Source organism: Vulpes vulpes, chromosome 5, assembly GCF_048418805.1.
Source record: "Vulpes vulpes isolate BD-2025 chromosome 5, VulVul3, whole genome shotgun sequence".
NCBI lineage: Eukaryota > Metazoa > Chordata > Mammalia > Carnivora > Canidae > Vulpes > Vulpes vulpes.
In genome coordinates this window covers 77,959,647-77,978,648 of record NC_132784.1, presented here as the reverse complement: position 1 = coordinate 77,978,648, position 19,002 = coordinate 77,959,647, and positions in this window count along the sequence as shown.

Below are 19,002 nucleotides of genomic sequence, written 5' to 3'. Positions count from 1 at the left end.
TTCCCTTGTAAAGCAGACAAGGAATTTGAGGCACCCAGCCCAGCAAGCATTACATAAAAAACTAACAGTTGGGGCAGATGCCTTGTGGGGTGTGGAGGGGGATAGTCGCTGGAACCCAGCAGACATGGCTTCCAGGCCTGCCTCGCTGGATGGGTGACCCTAATTGTTTCCCCCTTTAGCACCTAACTCTCTTTTCAGGGTTGTTGCCAGATAAAATACAGGAAGCCCAGTTAAATTTGAATTTCCGATAAACGACAACAAAAAAATTCTTTGGAAGGATGTCGCATGTAATACCGGAACACACTATAAAATTTTTTTGGTCATTTATCTGAAATTCAAAATTAACTGGGCATTCTGTATCTTCTCTGCTAAATCTGGCTACCCTGCCTCCTTTGCAAAATGAGGAGGTCTCTGATGACTTAATATAGCTCTGAAGTTCTATGCCCATCTCACTACTGGACCTGTCCTGTTTGGACAGTCAGGAAAGTTGGCTGCTACCTTCAGAACTATCTTAAGGGACTGACCAAGAACAGAGTGGGAGGGATCCCTGGGTGGCGCAGCGGTTTAGCGCCTGCCTTTGGCCCAGGGTGGGATCCTGGAGACCCGGGATCGAATCCCACGTCAGGCTCCCGGTGCATGGAGCCTGCTTCTCCTTCTGCCTGTGTCTCTGCCTCTCTCTCTCTCTCTCACTCTGTGCCTATCATAAATAAATAAAATTAAATAAAAAAAAAAAAAAAGAACAGAGTGGGAGAAAATTTGTGCATCTCCTTGGGGGTCATTGGAAAAGATCCATAGAGACTCTGCACCCGCTTTGCAAGGGCTTTCCAAGTGCTCCATTCCTCACGCCCACTTGGAAACCTTCTGAGTCTTGGGAAAGCTCCTTCCCCACAGGGGCATACACAATGCCACTTCCCCATCCCCAGGCCTAAGCTGGGGGCCTGGAAGGCACACTGAGTTTGAGGCTTCTGGGAAATGGGTCAAACAAAAAGAAGGTGGTGGAAGGCAATCTCATTCATCCTGGTTAATTCTCACGACAACTATGAAATGGGTGCTAATATAAATATCCTCTTAAAAAATAGAGAGACTTAAAGAAATTAACTGATATACCTGACACCACATAGCAAGTAAGTGACAAGCCAGGATGTGGATCAAGCTACAAATCCTGTATGAACCCCCCATAAATGACTGGTAGACACCATAGGCTAACTGGAAGCAGCTACCAGAGAGAACATCCTGTGCCCAGCGGCAGGAGTATGGTGGTCTGTGGACCAGTCTCATGGTGGACAAGGCCCAGTAGAGAGGTTTGCCCAGCCTGTGGGTCTACCTCCTTCAGCCACCTTAGCTCTTTGGCCACTCTGGACATTTAGAGGGTGTCTCTTTCTGCTTTGTGGAGACTCTCCTTTCTGATGAAGCTGGTACTGAAGCTCTCCCCTGGCTGTGGACATTAGCATTTTTCCCCAACACGAATGGCCTGAGGTTGACTTAATTATGAGGTTTGCAGAATTTCTCACTAGTATGCGTGTTCAGATAGTCAATCGATTTAGGATTATGAATTAAGCCCTTCCCTCAACCCTGGGGGCAGGTCTAGGGTTTCTCTGTCACGAGAACCTTCTTTTCTAGTGGAGACCTCTTTCCCCATGTGAGATGTATCCATGGCTTCCACCACTGTGGGTTTCCTGGACGAGGTCCAAGTTCTCATTAAAGTTTTCTCTACTGAGAACATTCTATCAGGCTTTGAGCCTTTTTCATCAGGTTGGTCCTCAGGTAGCACAAGTACAAGTTCCTGTGTGGGTGAACTCCTTCTCAAGATCTATACACCTGTAGTTTCTCCTCTGAAGGAAAGTGACCCAAAACTTGGAAATAGGGCAGAAGAATCAGGGTCGTTTTATTCTCAGAATGTAGAGAATTATTCGAGGGACAATTTACTCCGTTCTCCCATATACAGCTAGTACCACTCTAGATGCGAGAAAAGTGAATTGATTACGTATAGAGAATGCGCTGGGCATTAGGGCTCCAGCCTGTCTTCACAACATTGGCTGAGAAATACTATTGGAGGGGAATAAGATTTGCTTTGACTTCTTATTTACTACGGATCAGGGCCCAGAGTCTGTAATGTCAGATGCTGACCTGCCAAAATGGATAAGATGCAAATGTTTTCTGTGTGGCATTGATGAAAGTAAAATAGAAACATTTGGAAGAGCAATAACGATAACCCCAAAGGTTGTGGTCTTCTTGCATTGTAAGGCAGTAGCCAGTTCTATTGCTAACTTAGCCATGTTCTTGCAGAATTCTCTTTTTCACTGGGCACGTGCACACACACACACACACACACACAGTTTCTTGCATCCTTTTTTTTTTTTTTTTTTTTAAGACTTATTTATTTGAGAGATGGAGAGAAGGAGTGGGGGGTGGGCAGAGGAAGAGGGAGAAGCAGACTTCCCGCTGAGAAAGGAGATCACGACCTGAGCTGAACACAGACACTCAACTGACTGAGCCACTCAGCCACCTGACTGGTGCCTGTTGCATCCTTCTTTGAACCACCTTTGTCATCCTGATGTTAGTTTCTTTAATATTCTTACTGTATATTTGTCTGAGAATGATGTTTCTACCATTTTGAAATCTGTGTGGTGGCTTTCCCTTTTGTGGGGTTATTGATGCTTTATAAGTAAAGATGGACCATTGACTGACCCTTGTCTCATATTTCCTACAAATACAGTTCTCTCTGGGGGAAGGCACAGGGTGGCAGCCATGAGTGAAAGGGGGGGTCCCTACTGTAGGTGCACCCCTCCTCATATCTTCCCTTTCTCAGTTGGCCCCGCATTGGCTCTTTCCTGCTTACCATTCCAACAACTCAGCCACCCTGGAACCCACGAGCGAGTCTTCATTCACAGGACCCTTCTTCCAAAGACCCTCTTCTCATTATTAGCACTCCTGGGGGACACCTGGGGGGCTCAGTGGGTTAAGCATCCAATTCTTTTTTTTTTTTTTCCAAAGATTTAATTTATTTATTCATGAGAGACACACACACAGAGAGAGAGAGAGGCAGAGACACAGGCAGAGGGAGAAGCAGGCCCCCATGCAGGGAACCTGACGTGGGACTCGATCCCAGGTCTCCAGGATCACACTCTGGGCTGAAGGCGGCACTAAACCGCTGAGCCACCGGAGCTGCTCTAAGCATCCAACTCTTGATCTCAGCTCAGGTCATGATCTCAGGGTTGTGAGATTGAGCCCCAGGTAGGGTCCTACACTAATAGTGCAGCGTCTGCTTAAGATTCTCTTTCCCTTCCCCCATGCCCCTCCCTACCACACTCTCTCTCCCTCAAATAAATAAATAAATAAATCTTTAAAAAATAAATAAACAAGACAAAATGAAAAGTTCTTCCAGATACAACCACTGGTAACAGTTCCAAGTGTATTATTCCAGACTCTACTCTCTAAAAATTTTATATATATATTTTACAAAAATGTATACAAAATATATTTTATAAAAATTTTATATATAAGATTATAAATATATATATATACATATATATATTTATCCCACATGCATCATGATTACTTCTCCATAATTTCTTTTCTTACTCAGTTAAGTATCATGGACTTTGTTCCATGTCATTACAGGCAGCTTTACCTATTCTTCCTAACGGCTGCACGGTACTTCATGTATGGACGTATCACACAGTATTTTTGGGACAAATGGGTCGATTCCCAAACCCCCACTGACTGCATGCTAGTTCTAGAAAGTTCTCTTGCCTGCCCACTTTTACACTTGTTAGCAGTTTAACTAGTAGTCTCTCTGCCACATTTCTGTCTCTAACCTTTGACTCCAGCTCTCTGTTGCCACCTCTTGGGATAGAACACCAACGTTTGGATCATTTGCTCAGCTGTGAATTTGGTCCCCTTCCAGATTGTGATTTCTCATTTTGACCTGCTGCTTCTGTTTCCATGCACTGCCCGATGCCTCCCCAGTCCCAGGGGAGCCGTCTAGCCTTACCCATCCCTCATTCACCTGTGTCTGACAGGGCACAGGGAGCCAACATCCTCGCCCTGCCTAAGTTGGACATGGAGCCCATATGGTCACTTACCCAATTAAAAACTATTTGGGGAGGGGGTGGTGCCTGGGTGGCTCAGTCAGTTGAGTATATGACTCTTGATCTCAGGGTTGTCAGTTCAAGTCCCACACTGGATATAAAACTTACTTAAAAATAAATGGAGGGATATTGGTAGGTAAGTAGAGAGATAGGTTAAAAACTGTTCTTGGCTTCAGCCTCTAAAATGCAATTGCCCTTGGCCTACGAGATATCAAGCCATATAAATATCTCATCATCCAGGGGTGCCTGGGTGGCTCAGTCAGCTAAGTACTGATTCTTGATTTCAGCTCCGGTCATGATTTCCGGGCTGTGCAATCAAGCCTGGAGCCCCGAGTTGGGCTGTGCACTAAATGGGGAGCCTGCTTCTCTCTCTCTCTCTCTCTCCTTCTCCCTTTGCCTCTCCCCCTGCTTATGTTCTCTCTCTCTCAAATAATCTCTTTAAAAACCTCATCCAAATATGTATCTGTCACAAATGGTCATTTTTTTCAGATAGAAGAGTGGCTATACCTTTTCCCTAGCATCATGTGTGACGAGACCCAGCAGTGCAGGCAGGGGGAGGCGCATGTGCCTCTGAGTTACACAAACTTGGATTTAAATCCCTCTGTTCAGGGCATCCCGGGTGGCTCAGCGGTTTAGCGCCCCCTTCAGCCCAGGGCATGATCCTGGAGACCCGGGATCGAGCTCCACGTCAGGCTCCCTGCATGGAGCCTGCTTCTCCTTCTGCCTGTGTCTCTGCCTCTCTCTATATATATCTCTCATGAATAGATAAATAAAATCTTCAAAAAAAAAATCCCTCTGTTCTGCTTACTAACTATCCAAGGGGCCTTAACCTCTGGGAGGAGTCATAGTTCCAAATCTGACATGGGGGTTGTACTGTCTCTCCCATAGGGTCATTTTGAGGATGAAGTAAGATAGGTTTGAAAAGCATCTAAAAGGTGTTTGAGAATGACAGTTGTGGTGAGATGCTTACTAACAGCTTTAGAAGGGTGATGGCTGATTTCTTGGAATGTCCAGAAAAAGCACCATTTTTCCTTTCCATTAGAATGGTCATAAGCTGGCTGTTGATGAACACAATTGTACATAAAGGGCAGGTTTGCTTCTTGAACAGAGTGTGCCTGTAAGGCCCTAGACTTTTGTTTTCATCTTCTGATGTGATGCCTAAGAATCTGCCATGGCTGCCTCTGGTCTTTGTAACGTTAAAAAAAAAAAAAAAACTTATAGTGAGAGATAATTCATAATGAAAATTACATAAAATAAATATACAATTTAACAAAAGATAATAAAGTTTGTATCTATGTGCCCACCACCCAGGTCAAGAAACAGAATGTGGCTGGTGGGCCAGAAGCATCCTGTTCTCCTCATCACAACTCTATTCCCTACATGAAGCTGTGACTCAAATGAGACGGTAACCAGCTCCTTACTTCTCTTTATTTTATTTCATATTTTTAAAGATTTTTTTTGAGGGGATGCCTGGGTAGTTCAGCAGCTGAGTGTCTGCCTTCGACTTGGCATGATCCCAGTCTGGGGATGGAGTCCCACATTGGGCTCCCTACGAGGAGCCTGCTTCTCCCTCTATGTCTCTGCCTCTCTCTCTCTCTGTGTGTGTGTCTCTCATGAATAAATGAAATCTTTTAAAAAAGAAAGATTTTTTTTTTTAAAGTAGACTCTATGCCTAGTGTGGAGCCTAACACAGGGCTTGAACTCATGACCCTGAGATTAATAGTCAAAAAAAAAAAATAGATGCTTAATTGACTGAGCCACTCAGGTACCGCTAAAGATTTTTCTTTAAAGATTTATTTATTTGAGAGAGACAGAGTAAGAGCAGGGGAAGGAGCAGAGGGAGAGAATATCCAAGTAGACTCCCCCTGAGTGTGAAGCCAGACACAAGGCTCAATCTTACCACCTATGAGATCAGAACCTGAGCCAAAACCAAAAGTCAGATGCTTAACTGACTAAGCCACTTGAGTGCCCCAAAGATTTTTAATTTTGTTTTTATTATTTATTTTTTAAAAAAATATTTTTAAAAGATTTTATTTATTTATTCATGAGAGACAGAGAGAAAGGTAGAGACACAGGCAGAGGGAGAAGCAGGCTCCACTCAGGGAACCTTATGTGGGACTCGATCCCGGGACTCCAGGATCATGCCCTGAGCCAAAGGCAGACGCTCAACCACTGAGCCACTCAGATGTCCCCCAAAAGATTTTTTTCAAATAGGTCCCACACTGAACACAGGGCCTAAACTTATGACCCTGAGATCAAGAGAGTTCTATGCTCCACCAACAGAGCCAGACAGGCACCCCAAAGATTTTATGTTATTTTATTTTTAAATGATATTACCTGTAAGTAATCTCTATACCCAGTATGGGGCTTGAACTCATAACCTGGAGATCAAGACTTCCACACTCCATTGCCTATGCCAGGCCAGGCATCCCTCATTTTTCTTTTCTTGATTACCAATGAGATTGAGCACTTTGTCAGACTTATTGTCCACTTGAGACTTTTTCTTTGATGAAATACTTTGGGGCATAAAGTAATGGGCTCTTCGGGACGCCTGGGTGGCTCAGTGGTTGAGCATCTGCCTTCGGCTCAGGGCATGATCCCAGGGTCCTGGAATTCAATTCCACATCAGGTTCCCTGCATGGAGCGTGCTTCTCCCTCTACCTGTGTCTCTATGTCTCTCATGAATAAATAAAATCTAAAAAAAACAAAAAACAAAAAACAACCTGATTAGCTGTTCATCCAAGTTCTTTCCTCTCCTGGCTGTATAGGTAGACCGACCACATTTCCCGGCTTCCCTTGCAGGCATAGGAGCCACGTGGTGGGGATCAAGCTCATGGAATGCAAGTGGAAGTGACACAAGACAGTTCCAGGCCTGGCCTTGAAAAAGCTCCCACCATGAAAGTCTCTTTTCTCCCTCCTCTGCTGGCTGGATGCTCATGTCTAGGATGACTTTGTGGAGCAGAACCTCCTCTGATCAGGAACATTAATTTTGGACTTTACCTGAGTAAGAAATAAAGTTCCACAATTGTGATCCTTGGCTGCTCTTACAGTTCATCCATTCTAATATTTGCCCATTTTTTAAAATTAAGCCTTTTCTTTTGATTTAGGAGCTCTTTTTGGATGCAAGCCTTCTGTCAGTTATATATGCTGTAAATTCATTCTAGCCCATGCTACACCTTTTCATTCTATCAATACTATGTTTTAAAGAATGAAAATTCTTCATTGCAATATGATAAAGTTTATCACTCTTTTCCTTTATGATTAGTGCGATTTTGCATTTGTTCATAAAACTTTTCCCTCTATGGTTAAAAATGTATTCTCTGGTTTTGTTATCTAAACTTTTAAAATATTTTTAAATTTATTTTTATTTTTTAAATATTTATTTATTTATTCATGAGAGACACAGAGAAAGAGAGAGAGAGAGGCAGAGACACAGGCAGAGGGAGAAGCAGGCTCCATGCAGGGAGCCCAATGTGGGACTCGATCCCGGGTCTCCAGGATCATGCCCTGGGCCAAAGGCAGGCGCTAAACCACTGAGCCACCCAGGCTGCCTGAACATACAACTCTTGATCTCTTGTGGGTTACTTGGAAATGAACTCAGTACAAGCTCTTCACCCAGTTAGAGGCCATTTGGGATTCCCATCTGTCGGTCCCTAACAATTCCATCTTTCCCATCCCTCTCCATCCTTCATCTAAGTGAGTGAAAGGAAAAAGATTACCCTGGACAGGAAGAGAGCAGGTGTGAAAAGCAGCACATCAATTGCACACCAGGGTCACCTGCTAATGTCTGTTGAGGCTGGGGGCTGATGAGGAGGACTCATGGAGGTGTCCTGGGCTTCAGTCAGAATTCTGGCCTGCCTTGTGAAAAGCTCAGATTCCATTTCTGGCCCATGCAGTTTCCTTTCAGCCTACCACCTGCCACACAGCAGACACTCGATAGATAATTGTGGAATGACTGAATGACCAAGGTTCTTTGATATAGGCCATCAAGGACACAGATTAAACTGTCCCACCGTGCCTTCTAGCAGCTCTTTTCTCCTACACACCCATCCGGACAGTCACTTCTGGCAGCTGCTACCAGCAGGCTGGTGGTGCCTGTTACCTCCTCTAAAGAACTGATAAGACTAGAAGAGGACAGACACAGAGATATTACACGTGGGGAGGGGGAGAGCAAGCCCTCCCCCAAATTCCAGACAAACAGCTGCGCCAGGAGCCCATTAACAATTCAAGGTCAAGGCGGTTTCTTTATTTCCCCCACCCACCCCACCCCAATAGTTTCTCCAGTCCTGCTTTCCTCTAGCCACTGCTAGTCCTGGGTTATTCTCATTTTCCTACTAAAAACACCACTTCATTAAATAGATAAGACATTTAAACATTAGCATCTGTTGCCTACATTTACCTGTAGAGGGCATGAAAATGATGGTTTGGTAAAATTTTTTAAATCTTACAAATGGGGGGGCGCCTGGCTGGCTCAGTTGATGGAACGTGTGACTCTTTTTTTTTTTTAAGGTTTTATTTATTTATTCATAGACACAGAGAGAAAGAGGCAGAGACACAGGCAGAGGGAGAAGCAGGCTCCATGCAGGGAGCCCGATGTGGGACTCAATCCTGGGTCCCCAGGATCACACCATAGGTTGCAGGTGGCGCCAAACCGCTGAGCCACCGGGGCTGCCCGGAACGTGTGACTCTTGATCTCAGGGTTGTGAGTTCAAGCCCCACACTGGGGGTAGAGATGACTTAAACATAAAATTTTAAAAAGAATATCTTTTTTTTTTTTTAAGATTTTATTTATTTACTCATGAAAGACACAGAGAGAGAAAGGCAGAGACATAGGCAGAGAAAGAAGCAGGCTCCATGCAGGGAGCCCAATGTGGAACTCAATCCCAGGACTCGAGGATCACACCCAGAGCTAAAGGCAGACACCCAACCGCTGAGCCACCCAGGCATCCTAGAAAAATCTCTTTTAAAAATAGAAAATAGGGGCAGCCCGGTGGCTCAGCGGTTTAGCGCCACCTTCAGCCCAGGGCCTGATCCTGGAAACCCAGGATCGAGTCCCATGTCGGGCTCCCTGCGTGGAGCCTGCTTCTCCCTCTGCCTGTGTCTCTGCCTCTCTCTCTCTCTCTCTCTCTCTGTGTGTCTCCCATGAATAAATAAAATCTTAAAAAAATAAAAATAAAATAAAATAAAATAGAAAATATTACAAGGATGCCTGGGTGGCTCAGGGGTTGAGCATCTGCCTTCCACTCAAGGCGTGATCCCGGGGTACTGGGATGGAGTCCTGCATCGGGCTCCCTGCAGGGAGCCTGCTTCTCCCTCTGCCTGTGTCTCTGCCTCTCTCTGTGTCTCAAATGAATTAAAAAAAAAAAAAAACAGGGCTGGATTGATGCTTCCTATCCAAACCCACTGTATTCTATCATCGCTTAATATTATCCTTGGGTTCACCTGCTCGGTTTAGGATTCATTTGGGATTCAAACCCGGTCCAGTCTTTTCATTTAAAGATTTCTTTCTTTATTTTGAGAGAGAGCACGAGCGAGCACCACCTTTTCATTCAGTCGGAAGCCGTCTAGGACCTTCTTTCTGGGCCACACTTCGGGCCACGGAGCAGCTCAGACAAGTGGCAAAAGCTCCCAGGTCACAGAACTCTACCCTGACCACGTTTTTTCTAAAGCTACATTTTCGTCTCCCACCACCATCCCCATTTGCTGCCGGGAGAGCTGACCCGGAGAGCAGGCCCACGGGAGGCCTCGGGCCTCTCTCCTCAGCCTCTCCTCCGTGGAGGCTGAAATGGAAGTGAGAGAACAAAACCCTGGGGGGAGGGGGCGGCCGGGTGGGGGAGGGGAGGAATGGGGGCTTCCCTCCACCCTGGGAGGTGGCCTCTGATCAGGACCTGGTTACCTGGGTGACAGGAGTCGTCCTCAGGCCTTGGTGGAGGCCCCCCCCCCCAGCCAGAATGCTAATTTACTCTTCTTCAAAGCTCCGTCAATCCTTTATTATTTTTCTTTAACAAGGTGCTGCCACCTGCATTTAAAGAGACTTTGTCCTTTGTTGGCCTTTCTGAATGGTATTTATTTATTTATTTATTTATTTATTTATTTATTTATTTATTTTTCTGAATGGTCGTTAAAGCAGCGTTCTGATTGAAACAAAACCCCCATCTGCAGTAGTGTCCTCACGGGGCCTAGGGCTGGCCGGGGTAGGGCCCCCTGGGGAAGGCCCACAGCCACCGGAGGGGCACCCTAGTCTCCCGAGGGTGCTGGAGGAACGTGGGTGCCCATCACCAGACGCCCTGAAGGCCCCGAAGCTTGAGGAATTCCAGTCCTGGCTCCAGGGGGCTTTGAATTTCTAGACCCCAGTCTTCTCATCTCTGAAATGAAGAGCTTTTATTTTTGCCAGATTCTCACACACCTCTGTGCTTTCACGTTAGCTGTAAACTGAAGGGTGTCCCCCCACCCCCTAAATTTCTACGTGGAAGCCCTTACCCCGAATGTCACCGTATCTACAGATGGTGTCTTTAGGAGGTAGTCAAAGTTAACGAGGTCCTAAGGGCAAGGCCTGAATCTAACGGGGTGGAAGCCTTCTAAGAGGAAGACAGACTCCAGGAGAGGACACGAGAAGAGAAGTCTGTGTACCAGCCGGGGAGAGGGCTCTCACCCCAACTCCACTCTGCCAGCACCCGGATCTCAGACTCCCAGCCTCTGAAACTGAGAGAACATACACCCCTATTGTTTAAAGCACCCAGGCTACGGTATTTTGTTACGGCGGCCAGAACTGACTCATGCAATATGTTTAAGACTCATTTTTAAAAATATTTTATTTATTTATTCATGAGAGAAACAGAGGGAGAGAGAGGCAGAGATACAGACAGAGGGAAAAGCAGGCTCCATGCAGGGAGCCCGATGTGGGACTCGATCCTGATCCCGGGGCTCCAGGATCATGCCCTGGGCTGAAGGTGGTGCTAAACCGCTGAGCCACCCGCTGCCCAAGACTCATTTTGTTTACCTAAATACACTTATGTAAAAAGGAAACTTGACTTTCCCTTTGTAATTGGAAAATCGGTAGCACTCACCATAAATAGAATGAATCAGAGTCATTCTGGCACAGAGCCTTGAGCCCAGCCAGAGCCTTGAGCCCAGAATATTCAGGGGCCTAGAAAATGCTTTAATGTAAATTTCTTTTAAAATCAGAAGAAAGGGGTGCCAGTGGTGAGGGTCTGCCTTCTGCTCAAGGCATGATCTCCAGGTCCTGGGATCAAGTCCCACATCGGGCTTCCGACGGGGAGCCTGCTTCTCCCTCTGCCTCTGTCTCTGCATCTCTCTGTGTGTCTCTCATGAATAAATAAATAAAATCCTTAAAAGAATAAAATCAGAAGAAAAAAGAAATACAATAATGAATCCAGCCTGGATTATATTCTTATTTTTATCAATGCAGTTATAAAATATAATTTTTAATTCTTCTTTTCTTCCTTCCTTTAACGAAGGAAGGGGCGCACAGAGCAAAAGTGCCTGGGACCCATGAAAATCAGAATGCAGCCCCGGAATGAATGTACGCATAAAAGAAACACAATGGAAACAGAACGATACTACTAACTTCTAGCAAATACTGCCTGCTAAAATTTCTTTTCTTTTTTTTTAGAGAGAGGGAAAGGGTGAGCTGGGTGGAGGGGAGGGGTAGAGGGAGAAAGAGAATCTCAAGCAGCAGGGAGCTGATGTGGGGCTTGATCTCACGACCCCAAGATCATGACCTCTGCTGAAATCAAGAGTTGTACACCAAACCAACTGAGCCACCCAGGCGCCCCTGCCTGCTGAAATTTCTGTATCTCCTTTTTGTGCTTCTTCAATCCTTGTTAAGAAAGTAGATTAACACGGGGCTCCTGGGTGGCTCAGTAGGTTAAGCATCTGCCTTAGGCTCAGGTCATGATCTCTGAGTCCTAGGATCCAGCCCTGAATCAGGCTCTCTGCTAAGTGGCGAGTCTGCTTCTCCCTCTCTCTCTGTGATCTCTCTCACTCTCACTCTCTCTCAAATAAATAAATAAAACCTTGATTTAAAAAAAAAAAAAAAGGAGATTCACATGTATTAGGTATTTAGCTAGTAGAGACATGCTGGCACCAAATTAATACTTTCTTCTCAAGAAATCAAGATCAAAAGAAATTGAAAAGGGAAAAGCTGGGGTGCCTGGATGACTCAGTAGTTGAACACCTGCCTTGGGCCTAGGGCATGAGCCTGGAGTCCTAGGATTGAGTCCTATGGGGCTCCCTGCAGAGTCTCCGTGCTCCCTCTGCCTCTCTCTCTCTGTGTCTCTCATGAATGAATAAATAAAATCTTGAACAAAAAAAAAAAGAAAGAAAGAAAAAGGAAAAGCTTTCTAAGTCTGTAATTTTTTGTTATCTATACACCCAAAATTGCTTGACAACCCTTCTGTTGGCTCATCCTGTACTGGGGAGACACTGGATTTGATGATGATGATGATAGTGATGATGATGCTAATGTTGGTTATCATATTCCTGTGGTCTAGGTTTGGTATGACTGCTTACTGTATTTCAGGCCCTGGGCTAAAAATTTTCATATTCAAATCTCACATAATCCTCACAAGGACATTGGGAACATGGACTATTATCTCCATTTTATAAACTAAAGCTTAGAGAGGTTAAGTAACTTGCCCAGAATCACTTAGAAAATGTCAGAGCTGGGCAGCCTGGGTGGCTCAGCGGCTTAGCGCGGCCTTCAGCCCAGGGTGTGATCCTGGAGACCTGGGATCGAGTCCCACGTCAGACTCTGCATGGAGCCTGCTTCTCCCTCTGCCTGTGTCTCTGTCTCTCTCTCTCTCTCTGTGTCTCTAATGAATAAATAAATCTAAAAAAAAAAAAAAAAGTCATCCATTTAATAACTATCATTTAAAAAAAAAAAAGAAAGTGTCAGAGCTTTAAATCCAGGGCTGATTGGCTCTGAATCTCATGTTCTTAATCCCTAGGTTACAATTCCTATTTTTGTTTCCTTCTCTTCCATTAGTTTTCTACAAAAAATCAAAAAACAAAAACAATACATTGTAGGGTTCCCTGGGTGGCTCAGTTGGTTGGGCATCTGACTCTTAGTTTTGTCTCTGGTCATGGTCTTGGGGTTATGAGATCGAGCCCCAAATTGGGCCCACTCAGGGAGTCTGCTTTGGATTCTCTCTCTCCCTCTCCTTCTGCCCCTCCCCCCACTTGTCCCTGGAGTCCCGGGACTGAGTCCCACATTGGGCTCCCTGCATGGAGCCTGCTTCTCCCTCTGCCTCTCTCTCTCTCTGTGTCTCTCATGAATAAATAAATGGAATCTTTAAAAAAAAAAAATCACAGAATCTATAAATAGACACTTTTATAGATCAAGAGTATTGAAATGAATATGCAAATAAAGGCAAACTGGTTTTCCCGATGGGGTGGGGGAAAGTCAATTAGACCTCTATTGGACACAAAGAATTTGCATGTCTATAAGGATATTTTGCATGCTATCAGCTATTACAATTTACAGAGTTATATAAGAACTCAAAGACAAGAAAAGGCAGGCAGTTTAGAAAGGGTGTGTTGGTCGTGGCCAGGGTGGCTCAGCTGTTTAGCGCTGCCTTCAGCCCAGGACCTGATCCTGGAGACCTGGGATCGGGTCCCACATTGGGCTCCCTGCATGGAGGCTGCTTCTCCCTCTGCCTATCTCTGTGTGTGTGTCTCTCTCTTTAATAAATAAATAAAATCTAAAAAAAAAAAAAGGTGTGCTGAAGGTGGACTACTCTATTAGGCTCTTAAGTTCATCTCTAGCAAGCAAACATAAACATATACTCTGTATGTAGTCTTTAAACACAGACTTGGGACTATCCTGTCCATGGTGTCTGAAAAGTATTTTTTCCCAACTCCTTTTCAGATGATTTCTGAGACACCCCACCCCCCAATCAATGACAAAGCTGTCACAATGGGAGGTTTTGCTTCATCTAAGGGTGGAAGGTGACAATTCTTCACCCTGAAGCCCCTGGAAGGGTCCTGAGCAGGGACTAGGCTCCATCTGTGTACATATCTGCAAAGGTCACAGCCATCACGAAGCAAGAAAAACCCTGACGCTGGGGAAGAAAGAAGACTTTGCAGATGGGAATACAGTATTGGGGAGGAAAAAAAAAATTTTTTTAAAGATTTTATTTAAAATCTTAAAAACAGGGATCCCTGGGTGGCGCAGCGGTTTGGCGCCTGCCTTTGGCCCAGGGCGCGATCCTGGAGACCCGGGATCGAGTCCCACGTCGGGCTCCCGGTGCATGGAGCCTGCTTCTCCCTCTGCCTGTGTCTCTGCCTCTCTCTCTCTTTCTGTGTGACTATCATAAATAAATAAAAATTAAAAAATAAATAAATAAAATCTTAAAAACAGGGCAGCCCCAGTGGTGCAGCGGTTTAGCGCCGCCTGCAGCCCAGGGCATGATCCTGGAGACCCTGGATGGAGTCCCACGTCAGGCTCTCTGTATGATGCCTGCTTCTCCCTCTGCCTGTGTCTCTGCCTCTCTCTCTGTCTCTGTGAATAAATAAATAAAATCTTTAAAAAAAATAAAATCTTAAAAACAATAAGTAGCTTAAAATAATCGATATGCCAAAGAGCCACATCTTGGGGTGGCAAAATTTGCTCCCCACAGTAGCAAGTACAAAGAGACTCCAGAGTGGGGTTCCTTACAATGCCAAGTAGCTAAAAAAGCAGATGAAGCTGCCCAGGTCAGGAGAAAAAGAGCGTGGTGAGGACAGTAAGCAGCAGCATGAATTTCCGTTCTAAGGGGAAAATTCCTACTTGGCTCTAGCCAACCATTGCCAAGACCAAACATGAGCTGATATTGCCAAGTGTCTCATCTTCCGAAATAAGGCAGAAATAAAAATTTTAATGTAAAACCTTTCAATTTTATTTATTTGTTTTTATTTTATTATTTATTCATGAGAGACACGAGAGAGAAAGAGATAGAAACACAGGCAGAGGGAGAAGCAGGCTCCCTGTGGGGAGCCCAATATGGGACTTGATTCTAAGACCCTGGGATGAGGACCTGAACCAAAGGCAGACATAGGCTCAACCATTGAGCCACCCAGGTAACCCAAGACCTTTCAGTTTTAAAGGAAGAATATTTTAAAGATTTTATTTTTAAGAAATCTCTACACCCAACATGAGGCTCAAACTCACAACCCTCAAATCAAGAGTCATATGTTTCACCAACTGAGCCAGCCAAGGCCCCTCTAAAGAAAAAATATTTTGGGATGCCTGAGTGGCTTAGCACTTGAACCCCTGCCTTTGGCTCAGGGCATGAGCCCGGATTCCAGGGTTCGAGTCCCACATTGGGCTCCTTGCATGGAGCCCGCTTCTCCCTCTGCCTATGTACCTGCTTCTCTCTGTGTCTCTCATGAATAAAATTTAAAAAAAAAAAAAATTTTAAGTTTTAAATGTCATTTATTTTTGAAGAGGCTATTGAGAGAAAAACTCTCTAAAGGCGTGATACACAAGGGAAACCATTTTAGATTTCTTTCTTTTTTCTTTTTTCTTTTTTTTAAGATTTTATTTATTCATGAGAATACGCAGAGAGGAGAGAGAGAGACAGGCAGAGACACAGGGAGAGGGAGAAGCAGGCTCCATGCAGGGAGCCTGATGCGGGACTTGATCCCTGGACTCCAGGATCACGCCCTGGGCTGAAGGCGGTGCTAAACCTCTGAGCCACCTGGGCTGCCTCCTCCTTTTTTTTTTTTTTTTTTTTTAAGATTTTATTTATTTATTCATGAGGGACACAAGAGAGAGAGAGAGGCAGAGACACAGGCAGAAGAGAGAAAAAGGCTCCCTGCGAGGAGCCTGATGTGGGACTTGATCCAGGATCACACCCTGGCTCGAAGGCAGCACTAAACCGCTGAGCCACCCAGCGATCCCAGATATCTTTCTAAGTCAACATGACTATATAGAAATTTTATTCAAACCCAAACCTGGACTTATGGCCCATCACACATGCATTTCACATCTGCTTTGTGAATGAGTCACCTAAAGGAAAACCGTCTTGTCCTTGAGCTACCACTCAATGCTCCTATTTCCTGCATTGCTTTACCACAGAACTCGTGATTCCTGCCTAAACACTAATCTATAATCTTCGGGGCTTCTACAAGACACAAGAAGTACATAACTTTGTAAAATCTATTCCTTCTCCAGGACAGTTTCTTCCCTGTAAAGAGTGTGTTTCCCCAAGCAGCTGTCTTAACTTTGGCTGGAGGAAAACTCTTTTTTTTTTTTTTTTACTTTTGGACATTCTAAAAGGTTTGTTCATTTGCTTCAACAGGTAATTCTTTCACATTGTTCAAAAATTTAAAAGGAAAAAAGAATTTTATTTTATTTTATTTTATTTTTAAATTTTTTATTTATTTATGATAGTTACAGAGAGAGAGAGAGAAAGAGAGAGAGAGAGAGAGAGAGAGGCAGAGACACAGGCAGAGGGAGAAGCAGGCTCCATGCACCGGGAGCCTGACGTGGGATTTGATCCTGGGTCTCCAGGATCACGCCCTGGGCCAAAGGCAGGCGCTAAACCACTGCGCCACCCAGGGATCCCGAAAAAAAAATTTTAAAGGAAATGAGGTGTATAGTGAAAAGGTCTATAGTGAAAAGACCCCCCCTACCCTGCCTCTCATACCCAGTTATCTAATTACCCTCACTAGATACAAATATCCTTCCAGGGCTGCTGTGGACATAAGGAGGCAAATGTTATTCTTCCCTTACCTACACAGATTATAGCATATGTACCATATTTTCACATTGTACCATATTTTGCTTTTTTCCCATAAAGTTTATCTTTATGAGCCTTCTCCATCAATACATAAGCAGCTTCCTCATTCTTGCTTATGGCTGCACAGTATTTATTTGTATGCGTGTTCCATAATTTATTTCACCAGGTCCCTCTTGATAGGGATTGTTTCCAAAGTTTTGCTATAATAAGTAAATTGGTATTTATGTTAGTTCAAATGTTGATAAATATACCTATAGAATACAATGCCTAAAAGCAGAACTGATGAATCAGAGATGCATATTTATGATTTCACCAGTTACTGACAATTTGCTCGTGGTGGAGTCTGTACAGATTTACATTTCTACCAGCGAAATATGAGTGCCTATTTCCCATACTCTCTCAAAGACGTGTATTAATGATTCAACTTCAAGATTTCTTTTTTGCCAATCTGATAGGTGAAAAAGTACTTTGGTGTGCTTTTCAGATAAGTACTTTGGTGTGCTTTTCAGATATACACTCTTCCTATTGTAAACATAGTTGCTGATTTTTTCACATTTTTTTTTTTAGATTTCTTTTTTTTTAAGATTTTATTCATTTATTCATGACAGACACACAGACAGGGAGAGAGAGACAGAGACACAGGCAGAGGGAGAAGCAGGCTCCATGCAGGGAGCCTGACATGGGACTCAATCCTGGATCTCCAGGATCAGGCCTTGGGCTGAAGGCAGGGGCTAAACCGCTGAGCCACCCAGGCTGCCCTAGATTTTTTTTTTTTTTAAAGTAATCTCTGCATCCAGTGTGGGACCCAGACCCACAACCCTGAGATCAAGAGTCACATACTTCAGGGGCGTCTGGGTGGTTTAGTTGGTTAGGCATCTGTCTCAGGCTTGGGTCATGATCTCAGGGTCCTGGGACGGAGTCCTGCATTGGGCTCCCCGCTCAGGGTGGAGTCTGCTTCTCCTCTGCGCCTTCCCCCGCTTGTGCTCTCTTTGTCTCTGACAAGCAAATAAATCTTAAAAAAAATAAAAAATAAAAATGTTATTTATTTGAGAGAGAGGGAGAGTGGGAAGATGAGCAGAGGGAGAGGGGTAAACAGACTGGATGCCAAGTGTGGATCCTAACGTGGGGCTCAATTCCATGACCCCAAGAGCATTACCCAAGCCAGATGCTCAACAACTGAGCCACCCAGGCACCCCCCAGTTTACCATATTTGTTAGTCATAAGAATATAGATGGGAAGACAAAGGTAGGGAGGTTGTAAATTGCATTGACCAGAGTCATGGTTGAGCATGGAACTCAACATACCCCAATTCTGGACCAGGGAATAGTTCCTAAATACTAGCTATCTTTGATGGCAAAACAACAGTCCAGGGGTGTGGAGATGACTTAGATAAGCAAAAATTTTAAGAGACAATGTTAATAATAGTAAAAATACTACTAATAAATATTAAAATGTTGTCCGATGTCTGCCCAGGAGCAAATGTGCTGGGCTGGAAGAACAGAGATGTCTGAGTTTGTTCCCTGACAGCATTGGTAACACTATCTTCCCAAACAGGAGAACCCTTTTGACTTCCCTCCGATCTAGTCACTGGCATTTCATTTGTCCATTCTACAAAATGTATTGAGCACTCACCACGTGAGGCCCTGGGCTGAGCACCATGAGGTGTGGACGGGTGGGGCTGACTCTGTCCTCACCATTGAGCAGAAGAGGCGCATATCTTGTGGATTTCAAAAGATTGCAGGAGGGGATCCCTGGGTGGCTCAGGGGTTTAGTGCCTGCTTTCAGCCCAGGGTGTGATCCTGGAGTCCCGGGATCGAGTCTCAGGATCGAGTCTCAGGATCGAGTCCCACATCGGGCTCCTTGCATGCAGCCTGCTTCTCCCTCTGCCTGTGTCTCTGCCTCTCTGTGTGTCTCTCATGAATAAATAAATAAAATCTTAAAAACAACAACAACAACAAAAGATTGCAGGAGAAGGGCCTGTAGGCTTGACTTTTGCAAGATTCAGCTCTGCCAACTCTAAGTCTTGCCTGTGTGTTGTGAAGACAAAATGCAATAATTTCTGTGACAAGTACTTAGTGGGTACAGAATGTACTTTATCTGCTTCTGCTGCAAGGTTCAAGTTGTGCAGAAGGTGAGCCTTCACTGCGTCTGTGAGGGGAGGAGTGGGT